Source organism: Felis catus, chromosome B1 (assembly GCF_018350175.1).
Source record: "Felis catus isolate Fca126 chromosome B1, F.catus_Fca126_mat1.0, whole genome shotgun sequence".
Taxonomy (NCBI): Eukaryota; Metazoa; Chordata; class Mammalia; order Carnivora; family Felidae; genus Felis; species Felis catus.
The window spans coordinates 150,378,568-150,397,375 of record NC_058371.1 but is presented as its reverse complement, the minus strand read 5'-3'; the positions used below and the strand labels follow the sequence as shown (position 1 = coordinate 150,397,375).

Sequence of the window (18,808 nt, the reverse complement as noted above, 5' to 3'; positions counted from 1 at the left end):
CTCTCAGGAACAGAGTGAACCAAAAGTGGCCATGCGAGAGGCAGGCTTTGTTATAACAAGAGGGTGAGGTGCCCCTTTGTTCCTGCTGTAGAATGTGATTGGCTTGTTTGAATAACTTATGGACTAAAAGGGAAGTGAAATCCATTAGGTTGAGGACCAGGTGGAAGGCAGCTAGTCTAGTTGATGTGGAAACTAGCTGGATGAGGAGACTTTCCTCTAATGGGAAGTATATCTGACAAGAGCAGGGAAACTCATAGATAGGCCTCTGGAGCCCTGTGAGGCTCAAAAATGTCAAAGCAGCACTTAAAATTTTAGGTCCTGTAATACTTGAGCAGAAGCCAATATGAGGCTAAGATAAGTTTATATGAAGAAAGAGATTGTTAGACATTTATAAATTTTTTTAAAGTATTAGCATGAATTAGTCTTCTATAAAACACATTGCATATGTACTTGGCCATTCATATACGTATGCAACAGGAGATAATATCCAAATGAGTGTAAATGACACCTGAAATTTACTGAATGTTTAGTATCAATAGAGGTATATTATGGCAGACTTTTTAAAGAAATTTTATTAATTTATGGAGCAATCTAGTTTGTAAGATTATTTATACTGGATATTTAATTTAGATAACATGTAAGTTGAAAAAGAATAAAAAGGAGGAGAGGAGTAAGAAGAGAAAAAAGGAAAAGGAATATGATGAAGAGGAGGTAGAAAAGGAAGAGAAGAAACAGGAAAGTTCTCTTACCCTCCCTGCCACTGAGCCCTCAAATATAAAGAGATCTCACCAGACCTATCTATGCGTTTCCCTGCTCTTTCAATACAGGAATGGTCAAAAAATTGTAGACAGTTGACCCTTGAACACCAGAGGTTTGAATTTCGGGAGTCCATTTATATATGTACTTATTTTGATAAATACAGTATACTACTGTAAATGTGTTTTCCTTGCAATTTCTAAATAACATGTTCTTTTCTAATACATAATACATGTAATAATACATATAACATACCAAATATGTGTTAATCAACTACTTATTGGCAAGGCTTCTGGTCAACCATAGGCTATTAGTAATTAAGCTTTTAAGGAATCAAAATTATAGTCAGATTTTTGACTGTGCAAGAGGTCAATATCCCTAACCCCCATATTGTTCAAAGGTCAACTGTAAATGCAATTGGAATTAACAAAAGCTTGGGGTATTACAACTGGTATTGTGAAAATACAAATATTAAGAACCCACAAGATCTAGCTTGAATATATCCACCACACTGCCAGAGCCATAGAAATAAGCTTTTATTCTGACTTTCAACTACAAGCACTTCAGAGACTATGAGCATCAAGCTTTCCCCCAGGAATTACATTTGCCATTCAATAAGCTCTAGGGAAAATGTTCCAGACAGATAGTGGCTGTGTCCCTGTCAACATTAGACTGGGCCAGGGACAAATCCCAACAATTACACTGCATCTTATAAAGCATGCCTATATTCTTTTAGGAAATAAATCATTTCATGTTCATCCATTTTTATCATGACGTGTGCAATACTATTTATTCCCCAGAAAATAAATTACAGCCACACTTTCCCCCAAAACACTTATAATGTCTTCTCCATCAGTCCCCAAAGCAAAGAGTGCTGTAAGCTGTTAAGGAGATTCTGGAAACGCTTTTGGATGGAAGGATCAGGAGGCTCTGATGCTTAGGGGTATAGAGTAGGGCAGGGCATGCATAAATGAATATAATCAGTAAAACTGTGCTTAAAGGATCAATCACTTTGTCTGACTCACAAAGATGAGACATTTCCAGTACCTCCTAGATTTTGACCAGGGTATCTTAAAGGAAAAGAATTTTATAAATTCAAGTAGAATTACCCTATAAATCTGAATGAAGCAGATGGAAACCTAATGGGATTTTTTAAAACCAAATTTAGTTTTTTGGACTGAGAGTTTACATAAGAAACTGTATCAAATCCCCACATTCTAAAATGGAGCTATAAAAGTAAGTTGAAGATTAGTTCCTAAAATGTGAATATTTTTAAAAGACATTTGCCTTTGTTTAGAATTGCAAATTTTCCCAGCCCTGGATGTGCAACCCCATCTGTTCCTTCTTCCCTCCTGTTGAAGCACAGGTCCTATCAGATTCCAGTCTACCCACTTTTTCTCTCCTTTCCTTTTCTTAGAGGCTATACTCCTACATCTTCAGTCCTCTCCTGCTCTACTGATTCATCCTTTTCAATGTCCTAATGCGCTTTAATTCCATCTGTACCTTAAAAAGATAAAACCTTGATCTCATATCCCCCATCATAAGTATCTACACTATTTCTCTGCTCCACTTCATAAATTCTTCAGAGTTTAGACTATCTCCAATTTCTTATTTCCCATCCACTCTTCACCTAATTGCAAACTGATACCTACTCCTAGCATGCTACTGATAATGCCCTCTCCAGCATCACTAAATAACTATGTTGCTATCAGCCAGGATACTCTTTTCTGCTTGATCTTACTTGGTTTATCATTCAAAATAGTCTACCTTTCCTACAGTAACAAAGACTCAAACAACAAAAGCAACAGTGGTTTATTTTCACTCATGTTACATGTCCATCACAGATCAGCTATGGCTGTGTTCCACTTTGTCTTCACTTAGGAGCCAGGCTGGTAGAGCATCCTTTACCTGGATCATTGCTTGTGCCATGTCTAAAGGAAAAAGGATAGATGAAGTATATGCTAGCTTGAAATGACTCATGTCATGTCTGGTCAAAGCAAGTCCATACACATGCATGACTTTAACAGGGAGGGACAATGAACATTGGTGAAGAGTAAGATAGTCTAAGATGTGTGGCATCTCAAATATTTTCATAGTTGGATATACTCTCATTTGTGTGACATTCTCATCACTTGGCTTCCATGATACTATTCTTTCCAAGTAGTCCTTCTACCCCTCTGGCTACTTTTTCAGCACTTTTGCTGAGTGCTTTTCTTACCCAACCCTTGAAGTTTGGAATTCCTCAGCGTTCAGTGTAAGGCCTTTCATGACTATAGACTCCCTCCCTATATGTTCCTTTCCACTCTCATGATTTAAAATATTGCCATACTTGGGATGCCTGGGTGGCTCAGTCGGTTAAGCATCCGACTTTGGCTCAGGTCATGATCTTGCAGTCTGTGAGGTCGAGCCCTGCATCAGGCTCTGTGCTGACAGCTCAGAGCCTGGAGCCTGCTTTGGATTCTGTGTCTCCCTCTCTCTCTGGCCCTTCCCCTCTCAAGCTCTGTCTCTCTCTCTCTCTCAAAAAATAAATAAACATTAAAAAAATTTTTAAATATTACCATACAGAATACATCAAAATAAAAAGCTCAGCACAACAAAGGAACAATCAACAAAACAAAAAGACAACATACTAAATGGGAGAAGATATTTGCAAATGACATATCTGATAGAGGGTTAGTATCTAAAATATATAAAGAATTTATCAATTCAACACCAAAAAACAATAATACGATTAAAATGGGAAAAACACATGAATAAATATTTCACCAAAGAAGACATACAGATGGCCAACAGACACATGAAACATCACTAATCATCAAAGAAATGGCTAGAATAAAGAAGACAAGAAAAACAAGTGTTGGTGAGGATATAGATAAAAAGAAGCCCTTATGCACTGTTGGTAGAAGTATAAACTGGTGCAGACACTGCAGAAAACTATATGGAGGTTCCTCAAAAATTAAAACTAGAATTACCACATGACCCAGTAATTCTACAACTGGGTATTTACCCAAATAATATAAAAAGACTAATTCAAAAAGATATATGCAACTCTGTTTATTGAAACATTATACTACACTAGCCAAATTATGGAAGCAGTCCAAGTGTCCATCAACAGATGAATGGATAAAGATGTTGTGTGTGTGTGTGTGTGTGTGTGTGTGTGTGTGTGTGTGTACATATGAATACAATGGAATATTACCTATCCACAAAAAAATAATGAAATCTTGTTATTTGCTACAACACAGATGGACCTAGAGGGTATAATGTATAATGCTAAGTGAAAGAAGTCAGTCAGAGAAAGACAAATACCATATAATTTCACTCATATGTGGAATTTAAGGAATAAACAAAGAAAAAAGGCAAACCAAAAAACAGACTCTTAAATATAGAGAACAATGTGGTGATTACCAGAGGGGAGGTGGGTGAGGGGATGAATGAAATAGGTGAAGGGGATGAAGAGTATACTTACCACGATGAGCACTGAGTAATGTATAGAATTGTTGAATCACTATATTGTATACATTAAACTAATATAACACTGTATGTTAACTATAATGGAATATAAATAAATAAATAAATAAATAAATAAATAAATAAATAAATAAAGTTTATATATATATATATATATATATATATATATATATATATATATATAAAACACATACACTTACAATTTTTTTTTAAATTATTTTCTCACTCAGAGAGAGCAAGTGGGGAAGGGGCAGAGAGGGAGAGAGAGAATCTCAAGCAGGCTCTGCACTGTTAGTGTGGAGTCTGATGCAAGGCTCAAATTCACAAGCCGTGAGATCACGACCTGAGCTGAAACCAAGAGTCAGGCACTTAATCAACTGAGCCATCCAGGTACCCCTACATTTACAATTCTTAAATGTAAACTCCAGGTTTATCTGTCCAACTATCTCTTAGACATACTTAGATATCACACAAGCATCCTGCACTTAAAAGGTCCAAGATGCAACTTTTGATCCTCTCTTGCCAAAACTGTTTCTCCCTCAGTCTTCTCATGACTGTAAATGGAATTTTCAGCCACTTAATTGTCCATGCCAGAAACCTGGAGTTGTTCTTAATACCTCCCTCTCCTCCACCCCCACATCCAATTCATTACCAGTTTCTGATTGGTCTACCTCCGAAAATGATCTCAAATAAGTCTGCCTCTCACCGACTCTCCACTATAGTTTAAGCCAGTGATGTCTGTCACTTAAATTACCACAGTAGTTACCCTCTTAATTTCTCCCAATCTCCTTTTCTGCCCATTCTCCTGTATCCCTATGATTTCTTCTTAGAGAAATACAGCAGATCAATTAAAAAACCACATTCAATGTGATGACATCAATCTCTTGCTCAAAACCATAAAATAGCTTTCCGTTGTCTTACAATAAAATTGAAACTCCTAATGTGTCCCTATAAGGCATGCTCTGAATCAAATCGCTTTCCAATCTCATCTCTTCCCTTCACTCTCCACTCTCCAGCAGGCTGCCTTCTCTCTGAGCCTAGAAATATGGCAAGATCTTTCCTTACTCAGAGACTCTGTAAATGCTGATCTCTCTGCCTGGTTACACCTTCTCTTCCTCATTGCCCTCATCTTCATCTTGCTAACTGCTAATCACCTCTCCATCTGAACTAGAGATCGTTTCATTAAGAGATCTTCCTTGGGAATCCAAACTAATATTATTTTAACTCTTCCAAAGCTCCATATTTTCTTGCATCACACCCTAAAAACTGAATATTGTGTCAGTTTCTAGAGCTATTACAGCACCACAAACTGAGTGGCTCAGAACAAAAGAAATGTATTTTCTCTAAGATATCAAGACTAGGAGTCTGACATCAAAGTGTTGAAAAAGCCATGCTGTCACTGAAAGGTCTAGGGGAAGAGACTCTCTTGCTTCTTCTTTGCTTTTGGTAGTTACTGGTAGTCTTTGGCATTCCATAGCTTGTAGATAAATAACTTCAAGCTTTGCCTGTCTTCACATGGCTATCTTCCTTGTGTCTCACATTATCTCCCTTCTGTGCATGTCTCTGTGTTCAAATTTCCCTCTTCTTATAAAAATACCAGTCACTGGATTAGGGCCCACCGTAATCCAGTATGACCTCATCCTAACTTGATTACATCTGCAAAGAATTTATTTCCTCATAAGATCATATTCACAAGTTCTGGGAGAGGGACATTATTCAACACTGTACTAGTATATATACATTTATTATTCTTGTTTCATATATAAGGCACATTTTGTACCTTGTGGCACATTATATATATTCAATAAATATTTGTTGAATGAACCTGAGAATGTCTGGATAGGTTAGAAAAAAATTAAAGGGCATTTTGAAGAGATAGGATCATAGCAATATATTGTTATTTATTGAAAGTAGATTTATTTTAAATGATCTCCATGATTCTTTTTGTTTTAATTTTATCAATGTATAAATATACCAAGAAGTTGTGGCAAATATAACCATTACCACAATTAAGATATTTCCAATATCACAAGCTAAAGAATGCCAAAGATTACCAGAGGGGAGAGGGAGGGGATGGGGATTAAAAAGTGTATTTGTGAAGAGCACTAAATGTTTTGTGGAAGTATTTAATCACTATATTGTACACCTGAAACTAATATTACACTGCGTGTTAACTAACTGGAACTTAAATAAATTAAAAAAAAAAAGATACATGTTTTTCCATCACTCCAAATATTTCTTTTTACTGCTTTGCAATTAAGTCCCCTCCCTAGAACTACCCCCACCCCAGCCACAGGCAACCACTAAAGTGTTCTCTGTCACTGTAAATTAACTTTGCCTGTTCTAGAACTTCACAAGAATGGAATCATAAAGTACATATCCTTTTACACTTGGTTTCATTTACACAGTATAGCATTTTAGGAATTCATCAATATTACTGCTTGTATCAATAGCTGATTCCTTTTTATTGCTTATTAGTTTTCATTGCATATTTGTTTACCCATCCACTTATTGGTGGACATTGAGGTTATTTCTAGTTTTTTAGCTCTTAAAAATAAAGCTTCTATGAACATCTTATGCAATTTGTGTGTGTGTACGATTTTTTTTTACTGTTCTTGAGTAAAAACCTATGAGTAGAGTTGCTGGATCATATAGAACTTATATGTTTAAAAGAATTCTTTTTTTAATTTTTTTTTCAACGTTTTTATTTATTTTTGGGACAGAGAGAGACAGAGCATGAACGGGGGAGGGGCAGAGAGAGAGGGAGACACAGAATCGGAAACTTTTTTTTTTTTTAAAGAATTTTTTTTTTTTAGAACTTACATGTTTAATATAAGAAATTGTCAAAAAGTTTCTTAAAGTGGTTGTAATATTTTAGTCTTCTCAACAATGTAAGAGAGTTCCAGTTGATACACATCTTCAACATTTTGTCTTTTTTTAGTCTTTTTAATTTTAGCTATCTAGGAACTATGCAATAGGATCTCAATTCTGGTTTGATTTTATATTTCCCTAATGATCAATGATATTGAGCATCGTTACAAGTGCTTATCAGTGATTTATATAACTCCTTTTGTGAACTATTCAAATTTTTTGCACCTTTTACATTGAACTATTTGAATTAATGAACTGTAAGGGTTTGTTTTATATTCTACATACCAATCCATCTTTTTCATATGTATTAATGCAAATATTTTCTTACAATCTGGACTTGCCTTTTCATTTGTGTAAGTCTTTTGAAGACTAGACTTGCTAATTTTGATGAAATCCAATGTATTAAATTTTGTCATTGATAATTTATGCTTTTTGTGACATATCTAAGAAAAGATCAAGATTTTATTCCATATTTTCCTCTATAATTACACGCTTTGCTTTTACCTAAGGGTGTAAGATGTGAAATAAGAGGACTGGCACACTTTTTTTCCATGTGGATATCTAGTTTTTCCAATACAATTTGTTTTAATGACTATCTTTTTGGGTTTCTTTGGCACACTAACTAAAGATTATTTGACCATATGTGTGTTTCTATATTTTTATGGGCACTCCATCTGGTTATTGATCTACATGTCTTTTCATATACCAATACCACAGTGTCTTGATTTCTGTGGTTTTTAGTGAGTCTTGAAATTAGGTGGTATACATTTTCCAAATTTCTTCGTTTTCAAAATTGTTTTAGCTTTTTATATCCTTTCAAATTATAAAAACTGCTTACTAATTTCTATCATACACAAAACAATCCACTGATACTTTGAATAGAATTGCTTGTATATATATCTCAATGTGAGAGCAATTTACATCTTAAAATGGTAAGTCTTCTAATTCATGGACATAGCATATCTTTCCATTTACTTAGGTCTCTAATTTCTCTCAGTAATATATTGCAGTTTTCAGTATATGGGATTTGCATATATTTTTTAAAGTTCACCCTTAATATTTTATGTTTTGACACTCTTGTAAATGGTATTTTTATTTTCCATTTTTGTTGCATATGCATTATAATGAAATTGATTTTTATATGTTGACCTTGTATCCTGCAACCTGTCTGAATTCATGTTAGCTCTGATAGCTTTTTTATTTATTCTTTTTTTTTTCCATTTTTTAAAATTTAAATTCTCATTAGTTAACATACAGTGCAATATTGCTTTCAGGAATAGAATTCAGTGATTCATCACTTACATACAACACCCAGAGCTCATCATAACAAGTTCCCTCCTTAATCACCATCACCCATCTAGCCCATCTCCCACCCCCTCCCTCCATCAACCTTCAGTTTGCTATCTTTAAAAGTCTCTCATGGTTTGTTTTCTTCTCTCTTTTTTCCCCCCTCCCATATATTCATCTGTTTTGTTTCTTAAATTCCATATATGAGTGAAATCATATGGTATTTTTCTTTCTCTGATTTATTTTGCTTAGCATAACACACTCTAGCTCCATTCACGTCATTGCAAATGGCAAGCTTTCATTCTTTTAGATGGCTGAGTAATATTCCATTGCATATATCTTTATTGTATACATCTTTATCAGTTCATCAGTCAGTGAATATTTGGGCTCTCTAAATAGCTTGACTATTGTCTATAATGATTCTGATAGCTTTTTTATAGATTCCTTAAGGTTTTCTACATATACAAACATGTTATCTATGAATAAAAATAGTTTTACTTCTTCCTATTAAATTTATTTATATTTTTTATTTTCCTTTCATTATTACACTGACTAGGGCATCTACTAAAATGCTAAATAAAAGTGGTGAAAAAGCAGGCATCCTTATCTTGTTCCCAATTTTAGGGAAGCAGTATTCAGTCTTTCAACATTAATAATAACCTTCACTTTAGGTTTTTTATAGATATCATTTATTAGATTGAGGAAGTTTTCTTCTTTTCCTAGTTTGTTGAAAGTTTTTATTAATGATTATTTAATTTTGTTGAATGCTTTTTCTTAATTTCTTGAGATGATTATATTGTTAATTTCCTCTTTTCTAGTAACATAATGAATTCCATTCACTGATTTTCAAATGTTTAAATAACTTTGCATTTCTGGGAAAATCCCATTTTGTCATGATATATTTCCTTCTCATGTATTCTTTGATTTGATTTTGTTAAGAATTTTTTTTCCCATTTACATTCACAAGAGATAGTCTTCTGTAGTTATTTGTTTGTGTGTTTTTGTAATGTAATCAGTCTGGTTTTAGTATCAGTATAATTATGATTCCACAAAATGCCTTTATAAATGTCACTTCTCTATTTTCTGAAATATCTGTATAGAACTGTGTAGAACTATTTCTTTTTCCATATATGCTTAATATAGAAATCATGAGAGATGACTGGAAAAGTTATTAATTATCAATTCAATTTCTTTAATATAGAGCTACTTAGATTTCCTATGACTTACTGTGCAAGTTTTGAACTTTGTCTATTACATCTAATCTGTCAAATTTAATGCTTATTTACTTTTGAGAGAGAGACAGACAGTATGAGTGGGGAAGGGGCAGAGGGAAAAGGAGACATAGAACGTGAAGCAGGCTCCAGGCTCTGAGCTGTCAGCACAGAGCCTGAGACAGGGCTCAAATCCCCGAACCGTGAAATCATGACCTGAGCTGAAGTCAGATGCTCAACCGACTGAGCCACACAGGTGCCCCTAATCTGTCAAATTCAGTGGTATGAAGTGTTCCTAATAATCCTTATTTTTTTTTTTATTTTTTTTTCAACGTTTATTTATTTTGGGGACAGAGAGAGACAGAGCACGAACGGGGGAGGGGCAGAGAGAGAGGGAGACACAGAATCGGAAACAGGCTCCAGGCTCCGAGCCATCAGCCCAGAGCCTGACGCGGGGCTCGAACTCATGGACCGCGAGATCGTGACCTGGCTGAAGCCGGACGCTTAACCGACTGCGCCACCCAGGCGCCCCAGTAATCCTTAATTATTATCTTAATTTCTGTAGGATTTGGACTGAAGTCTCCTTTTTAATTTCTGATGTTGGCACTTTGTGTGTTCTCTATTTTTGTCTGTCATAAATCTGGCCAGATTATCAAATTAAATGGTTTCAAAGGATAAGCTTTCATTGTTACAGATTTTTTTTATTTCATTGATTTCCTCTATTCTTCCTTTAGTGCATTAATTTTAGACATTTTTACTTTTTTAATATTAAACATTTAAAGTTTAAATTTCCCACTAAGCACTCCTTTCACTCCATGAAAAAAAATTTTTTTTGTTTTCATTATCATTCAATTCAAAATATTTCCCAAATGTCTTTGTAATTTGTTTTTCTATTTAGAAATTTTTATAAATATGTGAAGAAATTTTTGTATTATTAAATAATTTTAATTTATATCCTTTGTGCTCAAAGAATATACTATTTATGACTTCAAATATTTTAGGTATTTTATGCTTAGTATATGGTGTATTTTGGTGAATGTTCCACGTCCATTTCAAAAAAGCATGCATTCTGTTGTTGTTGTATACAATATTCCATATTTGTCAAGGTCTAGCTGACAATTGCTAGGTGTAGTTTCCTGATGGCATTGCTCAAATACTTTATCTCTTTAGTGATTTTTCTGTCTTCCTAGTCTTGAATTTCCAAAGAACAGTGTTGAAACCTTCAACAATAATCGTGGATTTATTTAATTGAAGAATAATTGACATACTATATCCTATTAAGTTTCAGGTGTGCACCAGAGTGATTTGATATTTTTATACGTTATGAAATGACCCCCCCCCATGGTAAGTCTAGTTACCATTGGCCACCATAGAAGTTATTACAATATTATTGACTATATTCTCTATGCCAATCATTACACCTCCATGACTCATTTATTTTATAACTGGAAATTTGTACCTCTTCATCCCCTTCACATATTTTGCCCACCCTTCAGCCCCTCCTGACTCTGGTAACCAATAGTTTGTTTCCTGTGTCTCTGAGTCTGTTCCTGGTTCTTCTGTTATTGTTCATTTGGTTTTTTTTTTAGATTCTACATTAAGTGAAATCATACTGTGTGTATCTTCCTCTGCCTTATTCCACTTGGCATAATCACCTCTAGTTCTATCCATGTCATCACAAATAGCAGGATTTATCTATTTCTTATTTAACATATTTAGTTTTTGCTTCATGTTTTCAAAATTTGTCATAAACTGCATAAAATTTTTATGTCTTGATAAACTAATGCTTTCATTGCTAAAAATAATCATTGGAAATATGTTTGTGCTAAAGTCTATTTTATATGTTATTAATATAGATATTGTATTTTCTTATGATTAGGGTTTATACATTGTAACTTTTTCATTATTTACTTTTGATTTATCTTTGCAATTATATGTCAATTTTTTTTGTTTTTTGTTTTATCACAAAAAGCATACAGTTAGTACTTGCTTTTTTTTTTTTAACGAAGTCTGGTCATCTCTGACTTTTACTTGGAGTGTTTAGACTATTCGTATTTAATGTAATTATTGATATACTTGCGTTTAAGTCCACCATCTTCCTGTGTTTCCTATTTGGGCCATTTTTTCTTTATTTTTTTGTCTTTTTCCTGCCTTCATTGTATTAAATGAGGGTTTTTTTAATTATTTCATTTATCTTCATTGCTTTATTATTTCTACTGTTTTATATTTTTAGTGTTTATCTGTGTTTATACTTGCATCTTTAACTTACCACAGTCTACTTTCAAATAATAGGATACTCTTTTGAATAATGTAAGAACTCTAGAACAATATACTTCCATTGCCCTCTTCTCCAGTCCTATATGCAATGGGTTATAAAATTTTACTTCTATGACTTTCCCTACATTTTCCTCCTTCACTACTTTTACATTCTCTACCAAGATTCACTTCTCTTTATGGGCACCTGGGTGGCTCAGTCAGTTAAGCATTCAACACGTGACTTCAGCTTAGGTCATGATCTCATGGTTCGTGAGTTCGAGTCCCACATCAGTCTCTGTGGGGACAATGTGGAGCCTGCTTGGGATTCTTTCTCTCTCTCTCTCTCTCTTTCTTTCTCTCTCTCTCTCTCTCTCTCTGTCCCTCCATTACTTGTTCTCTATCTCTCTCTCAAAATTAAAATAAACATAAAACTGGGGTGCCTGGGTGGCTTAGTCAGTTAAGCGTCCGACTTCAGCTCAGGTCATGATCTTGTGGTTTGTGAGTTTCAGCCCCGCGCCAGGCTCTGTGCTGACAACTCAGAGCCAGGAGCCTGCTTCTGATTCTGTGTCTCCTTCTCTCCGCCCCTCCCCCAACTGTGCTCCATCTCTCTCTATCAGAAATAAATAAACGTATAAAAAATTTTAAAAAATAAAATAAAATAAACTTAAAAAAATGATTCATTTCCCTTTATCAATGTCTTTTCCAAATTTTGATTGTCCAGTAAGATCCCCTTAGAAGAACAACTGCCTCACTTTAGAGATTAGCATTCTAATGCTTGCCATGTGGGAGTTGTAGGAATAAAATAAGGTAATGTATTCAAAAACACCTTATAAAGTTTAAAAAGAATTATATATGACATCATCATGTTTCCATAAGTATTTTCACAAGTAACATATGCAGCCCTCAATAGAAACATAGCAAGGCATCTATATAAGTTCAATACTTCGAAATGGGTGGTATATGAATGGACATGAGTGCAATTCAGGTTTTGAGCTAGAATTTACTTTTGTGCTTTCTGTAAAATGAAATTTGATAAGCAAAGAATATTGTAAACATGGAAAATACTTAGCATACTTAACTGTGAAGGACAGCAAACTATTTTAAAGTATCACAGTATCAGAATCTTTGCATTAAAAGAATTAATATGAGTAAAATCTGTTTGAAAGACACAAATGGACACTTTAAAATAAATGCTCAGCTCCATCAGCCCCCTCAGTTAGGAGTTACTGAGTATAGCCCAAAGTAGTAAAGCTATATTTCTCTTGAAACATACTATAATTCAGATTTTACATCAAGTTGCAGTGACCTTCCTTTCAGTTAGTGTGAGTTAGTGAGGTTTTAAACTACTTTTTATCACATAAATACTGTAAATAGAAGTTGGGCCTACAGCTATCCCTCCACACTAGAGAATTGAGTGCTGGAGGGGTCTAGAGAAAGAACAAGAATTACTTTCATTGTATCATTTTTGCAGTGCTTAAATTTTTTACCATGAGTATAAATTACTTTTTCAATTAAAAAAAGCTGGTTAATGAAACCATTAAGTGATATAATTTCATAATTTTATTGTGCATGGTCCATTATGGATTATAAACTGCCAGTAAGTATGCATACCTAGCTTTTATTAGCACTATATCTGAAAAGGTATTTGTTGTGCATAATTGACTACTGTTTATTACACTTTAATGATTATAAATGCACGGCATATACTAAATATAAATAATTAGTGGTGAATAAAAACATTTTTTCTTGACAGTGTTACACAGCTAATAAAATATCAAAATTTCATTGATTCCCATTAAAATTAAAATTCAGTCAATGGGCTCACGCTTAAGGCCACCACATTGATGCTTCAAAGGATCTTTGGAAGTCAGATAAGGATGCAGTGAATTCTTTCAAATGCCATATGTCCCATACATTTTCTGCAGAACGTTAAAAATGATAAACAGTGGTGTAATGAAGTGGAACCTCCCATTATTTCAGCATGGTTTATCATTATATCACTGAAACAAGGACACTGACTTGTAAAATCTACTAGCTCCCTCCAATTTACATTTAGAATTGCAGAAAATTAAATAAGAGATGTAATTAGGTTGTTCCTATGGGAAAATCCAAGGAGCACTGTTTTTTCAATGCCTCCTTTCACAAATGTTAATGCCTTATTCTTCAAATGTGTTGTCCCTGTCTAACACTGGATTGGGATCTGGGAGAATCTGACAAACTGGTACTCAGGTGGACATTTCTAGAATGGGATCAGTTCTGAGAACCTCACAAACTAAAGAGTAATGTCCATTTTCCTCTTCCCTATTTCTTTCCATTTAATTTTAGAGGCTATTCTAGAACACCAATTCTTATAGAATGGCTAAGAAGGAAATTATTCGTATCCTATATAGATTTTTGTCATGCCTAAATAGCAGCTCTGTCTTCAGTAAGGATTTCTATAATTGGAGGATAGTTATGTGTCAGTTGATTATTGATATACAGATTTAAAGCAATTCCTATAAAAATACTAACAAGATTTTTTTGTAGGTATAGACAGGTTATTCAAAAAAAATTATATGGAAAAGGAGAGAAACTCAAACAATTTTGAAAAGGAAGAATAAGATGGAAGGCATCAATTTACTCTGTTTTGAGACTTATTCCACAGCTACAGTATTCTTAACTGTATACAACTGGTGGTGGGATAGTTACATAGATCACTAAAAAAAAAGAAAAAAAGAAAAAAAAGGAAGTGATTGATGAGCAGGTCAGTAACTGGAAGGAGAAAAAAAGAGAAGAAGCCCCCCAGGGCATGTTGGAGGCTGACATAAAGAGCACCAAAGCAGAGAAGGTAGGGGCCAGCCCGAGGAGGAAGGTTGATTACTGGATGTTCTATCTATCCCATGGAGCCTCAATAGCCACTCTTGCCTCACACAAAGGCCTTATTTCCCAAGGTTTATGAAATAGTTCTCAGATATTGTCATTTCTGACTCCCACTTTGAAGAGGAAAAAGCTAGGACTCAGGAGAAGGATTTGCTTAGAGCCACAACCACTGGGAGAGAAAGAGTCAAGCCAAAATGGAGACTTGTATTTAACCACAAATTGTGGGACCCTCAGCCATGTGCAGCTTCTGCATTAGGGTAGGAGAAAAGGTAGGAAAAGCCCACTTGCTTTTCAGTTTATATGTGCATATGTGAGCACATTTTCAGTGTTCCAAACAAGAGTCCAAAAGCTAGACAACTCATAAAATGTTTCTTCATATAATTTCTCTTATATCCTCAGTGACAGAGAAAGTCCAAGTTTAGCTATCTCTTCCCTTTCAGGACGGTATGCTGGGTTTAGCATAACTGACTGGCTTCAACAGCATCAGAGGCTTCCATGGGTACAGTCTTCTCTAAGCATGTTCATTGGTAGGTTCTTTAGACTCCTCTGTTATACTGTCTGCTTCTCAGACAGCTCAAGTGACTCTACACTGGCTCTAAAATTCAAACAAACCCCTAGCCTCAAGTTTTGAGACACCACAACTGACACCACCAATTCTCACTTTGGATACAGATCCCTATACCTTTCTATCAAACCATATCCCTCCTCTCCCACCCTTTGGGATAGAATTCATCTATCCACTCCAAGTCGTATGCAATCTCTAGCCATTTTGTCACTTACCAGCATTGTCACTTACAACCTTTCAGAGCTGCCCATTAATCTTGGAATAAAAGGGATAAAATCCTTTTTATGGCCGATAAGACCATATAAGGCTTAGAAGACCATAAAGGTTCCGGCTTTCACTTCCCTCTCTGATTTCAACCCCTAGTAATTTCTTCCTTGCTCCTGACACACCAGCTAGACAAGGTTTTGAGTTTTTGTTGTTGTTGTTGTTGTTTCCATTCCTTGAGCACACCAAGCTTCCTATTGTCTCTAGGTTTTCCCATTTGCTTTTAACTCTGTCTGAAAAGCATTACCCTGCTCTTGTCATTTAAACTTCATTTCCACAGAAAAGTCTTTCCTGATGCCCTTATGGTAGGTCTGACAAACTGGGAAATACAAAGAACAAAAGTAACAACAATGGCACCAACCACCACAATAGCCCTTAACATTTACTGGACATTCCTTTTGTAACAGTCTCTGTTCCAGATATTTTCTACATATTTATCAGTTTATCTTTAAAATAACCCTCAAGACTCACTCAGTTAAGCACCCGACTTCAGCTCAGGTCATGATGTCAAGGTTTGCGAGTTTGAGCCCCATGTGGGGCTCCGCCTGTCAGTGCGGAGCCTGTTTGGAACTCTCCTCTCTGCCCCACTCCACGTGTGTGCACGTTTTCTCTCTTGCACTCTCTCTCACTCTCTCCAAAATAAATAAACAAACTTTAAAGTGAAGTAAAATAACCCTCAAAAAATGGATACCATTATTGTCCCATTTTACAAAGGAACTGAAGCCGGTGAAAAACTCACCCCAGGTCTCACTGTTAGGAATAGGGGAGCTAAGTTCCAACTGCAGGCAGCCTGACTCCAGGTCCCGTACTCTTAACCAGTGGCATGCCACAATGCTTCATCTCTCTAAGGCTGAAAATGCAGCAATTCTTTTTATTTCAATGAGATAGAAATTTCAGGATACCAAGAGATAAAGATTCATCAGATTTCACAGGCCCTTACCACTGCTAGGCAATATCAAGTCCAAATAGTATTTGCACTGCTACAGCCTTCTATCTGTAAAGGGAATTTTCTATTACCCAGTTTTATGTTCCCAAAGTTGGTGTGATTCGCTGGTTCTTAAGGTGGGTTACAGAAGGGTTCTTAAGGTCCTAGGAAGGATAAGGAATACTTCCAGCAAAGAGCAAAGACCATATTATTACTTTCCCTGGAGCAGAAATTGTCGGCCAAAGTTGAAATCACATTATAAAAGGGTTTTGGCCCTATGTGAGATACGGAGGAACAAGTTTCTTTCCAATTACACATATCAAAAAAAGAAAGCGAGCAGGATTTTATACAAATGTTACACAAATTGGCTTTAAGCAGAGTAGGAAATAATACAGATGCTACTTTTTCTCTTTCCATGCAAATACTTCTAGGTTGCAACCATGCTCTCACATGTGATCTTATGACCACAGTAATTATACATTAGTCTCATTTAGTTTGCTAAAAAGGAACATATTTCCACAGTTGTGCATGTCACTTCAGACCCATTTAGGACATTTTCTTAAGAAGGCACCATTGTCTCCTATGCTTTTTGAGGGCCCTTCCCCCAAATTCTCCTTTGGCCCTCACTCCCTTTTCTTCAATGCTCTGCACTCTTCTCTTTCTTTATTTTCTTACTCACTAGCCCAGGAAAGCAGGGGTCATCTCAATCTAGTTCACACGTTGTGAATCGGCCCAGAAAATTCGTTGACCGGCTACACTATGAATAGGTTGATTCAACAAGTATTTCATTTGTTCTTTCAGTGTATTCATTCAACAATATTCTCTAATGTCTAGAGAATGTAAAAAATGGATAAGACGTAGGCAGCAAGAATTTTTAGAGTCTAATGAGGGAGACAGACAAGTTCACAGGAGATTTCAGTACTTTTATGCTACAACAGGTTTGAGCACAGAGTGAGAACACCCTGGAGAAAGAACTACGGTCTCGAGGGACTGAAAGAGATCGCCCACAGGGAAGGACACGCAGCTGAATCACTAAAAGCGGACTTGAAGCAAAGGAGGGAGAAGGTACTCCTGTGAAGACACATGGAAGTAAAAGTATGGGGATCCAGGGACCTGTGGATAGCACACCACAGGCTGGGAAAGATGAATCTCAGAGGGAGTCAGGGGCCAAACAATGGAGGGGCTGACCTTGTACGTTAGTAAGTTAGATTTTGTTCTGAATATGATGGAGACAAAAGTGAAGGGTTTTAAGGGAAAAAACAGTCGGATCGGCTGTGCATTCTAGAAAAGCCCCTCCAGCGGCAGCATGAAGAAGGTGGCGGGAAGGCTACTTAGCTACATATAGGAAGTTGGAGATTATTAAGTGAGGGAGGTTGGCACCCCAATCTAGGGGAACTTTGGGAAGAGTTGATACAAATAGAAATGAATTTAGAAAATACTGCAGGAACAGAATCAACAAAACTTGAGGACTCATTAGATGTGACTCCAAGGCTACGGTCACTGCCTGTGTAGCCACGTATACAGAATTTAGATGCTATGTGTGCCTATGGACACAATCATTACTCCTGCCCTATTTCGAAATCCCTCTTGTTTAACTTTTCTATAATTAGTTTTTTAAATGTCCAAAGTCATATTTTTTTTTCCTTTTGGAATTCCTACAGTGCCCAGTATCAAGATGTCTATCCAAAGATTCATTCAGTATAGAGTGCATCCTCCTTCCTTTTTTTTTTTAAGTTTATTTATTTATTTTGAGAGAGAGGGAGAAAGAGAGAGGGAGAGAGAGATAATCCCAAGCAGGCTCTGCACTGTCAGTGTGGAGCCCAATGTGAGGCTTGAACCCATGCACCATGAGATCATGACCTGAGTTGGAACCAAGAGTCGGTCGCTTAACTGACTAAGCCACCCAGGTGCTCACCCACCTTGCTTCCTCAGGTTTGCCCAGCAAGTTCCTACTAGAATCTTGGGCCTCCTCAATGAGTTCTCATCCTCAGGCAATCCTCCTTGGGAAGATTCATTTGGGTACTTTTTTAATGACACAGTTACAAAGCTCTGATATGGCCTGTCTCCCATTCTTGCCTCCTGCATTTTAGTGACTTCCATTACCGCACCTTCACGTCTATGGAGATAGAAAGAATTACATCACTGGTCTGTATCACCTGGAAATATAGGTGAAATATGAAGAGAAGTCCTCTGAAATTAAACTGACTTCAAAAAATAATTATTTTTCCCTTTACTGTCAACATTTAATATTGCTTTCAGAAAGGGTTTCTGCTTACTTCCCTATTATTTTTGTATTCCACTATTTTTTGAAAATAATAGTCAGATGTTCCATATAGTGGATGG

The 18,808-nt window shown here is 35.8% G+C and overlaps 2 long non-coding RNA genes across 3 annotated transcripts in view; one reads left to right on the top strand and one right to left on the bottom strand.

The window, feature by feature from the left end:
- LOC123385052 overlaps positions 1-18,808 on the top strand; it is a 79,532-nt gene that overhangs the window by 49,584 nt on the left and 11,140 nt on the right. The gene's annotated exons all lie outside the window — the stretch shown is intronic.
- The window catches only part of LOC109499136, a 179,596-nt gene continuing 163,341 nt past the window's right edge, over positions 2,554-18,808 (bottom strand). For both annotated transcript variants that reach the window (XR_006597035.1, XR_002741526.2), the window contains exon 9: positions 2,554-2,687. This is a non-coding gene — a long non-coding RNA (uncharacterized LOC109499136). The remainder of the gene's footprint in view (positions 2,688-18,808) is intronic.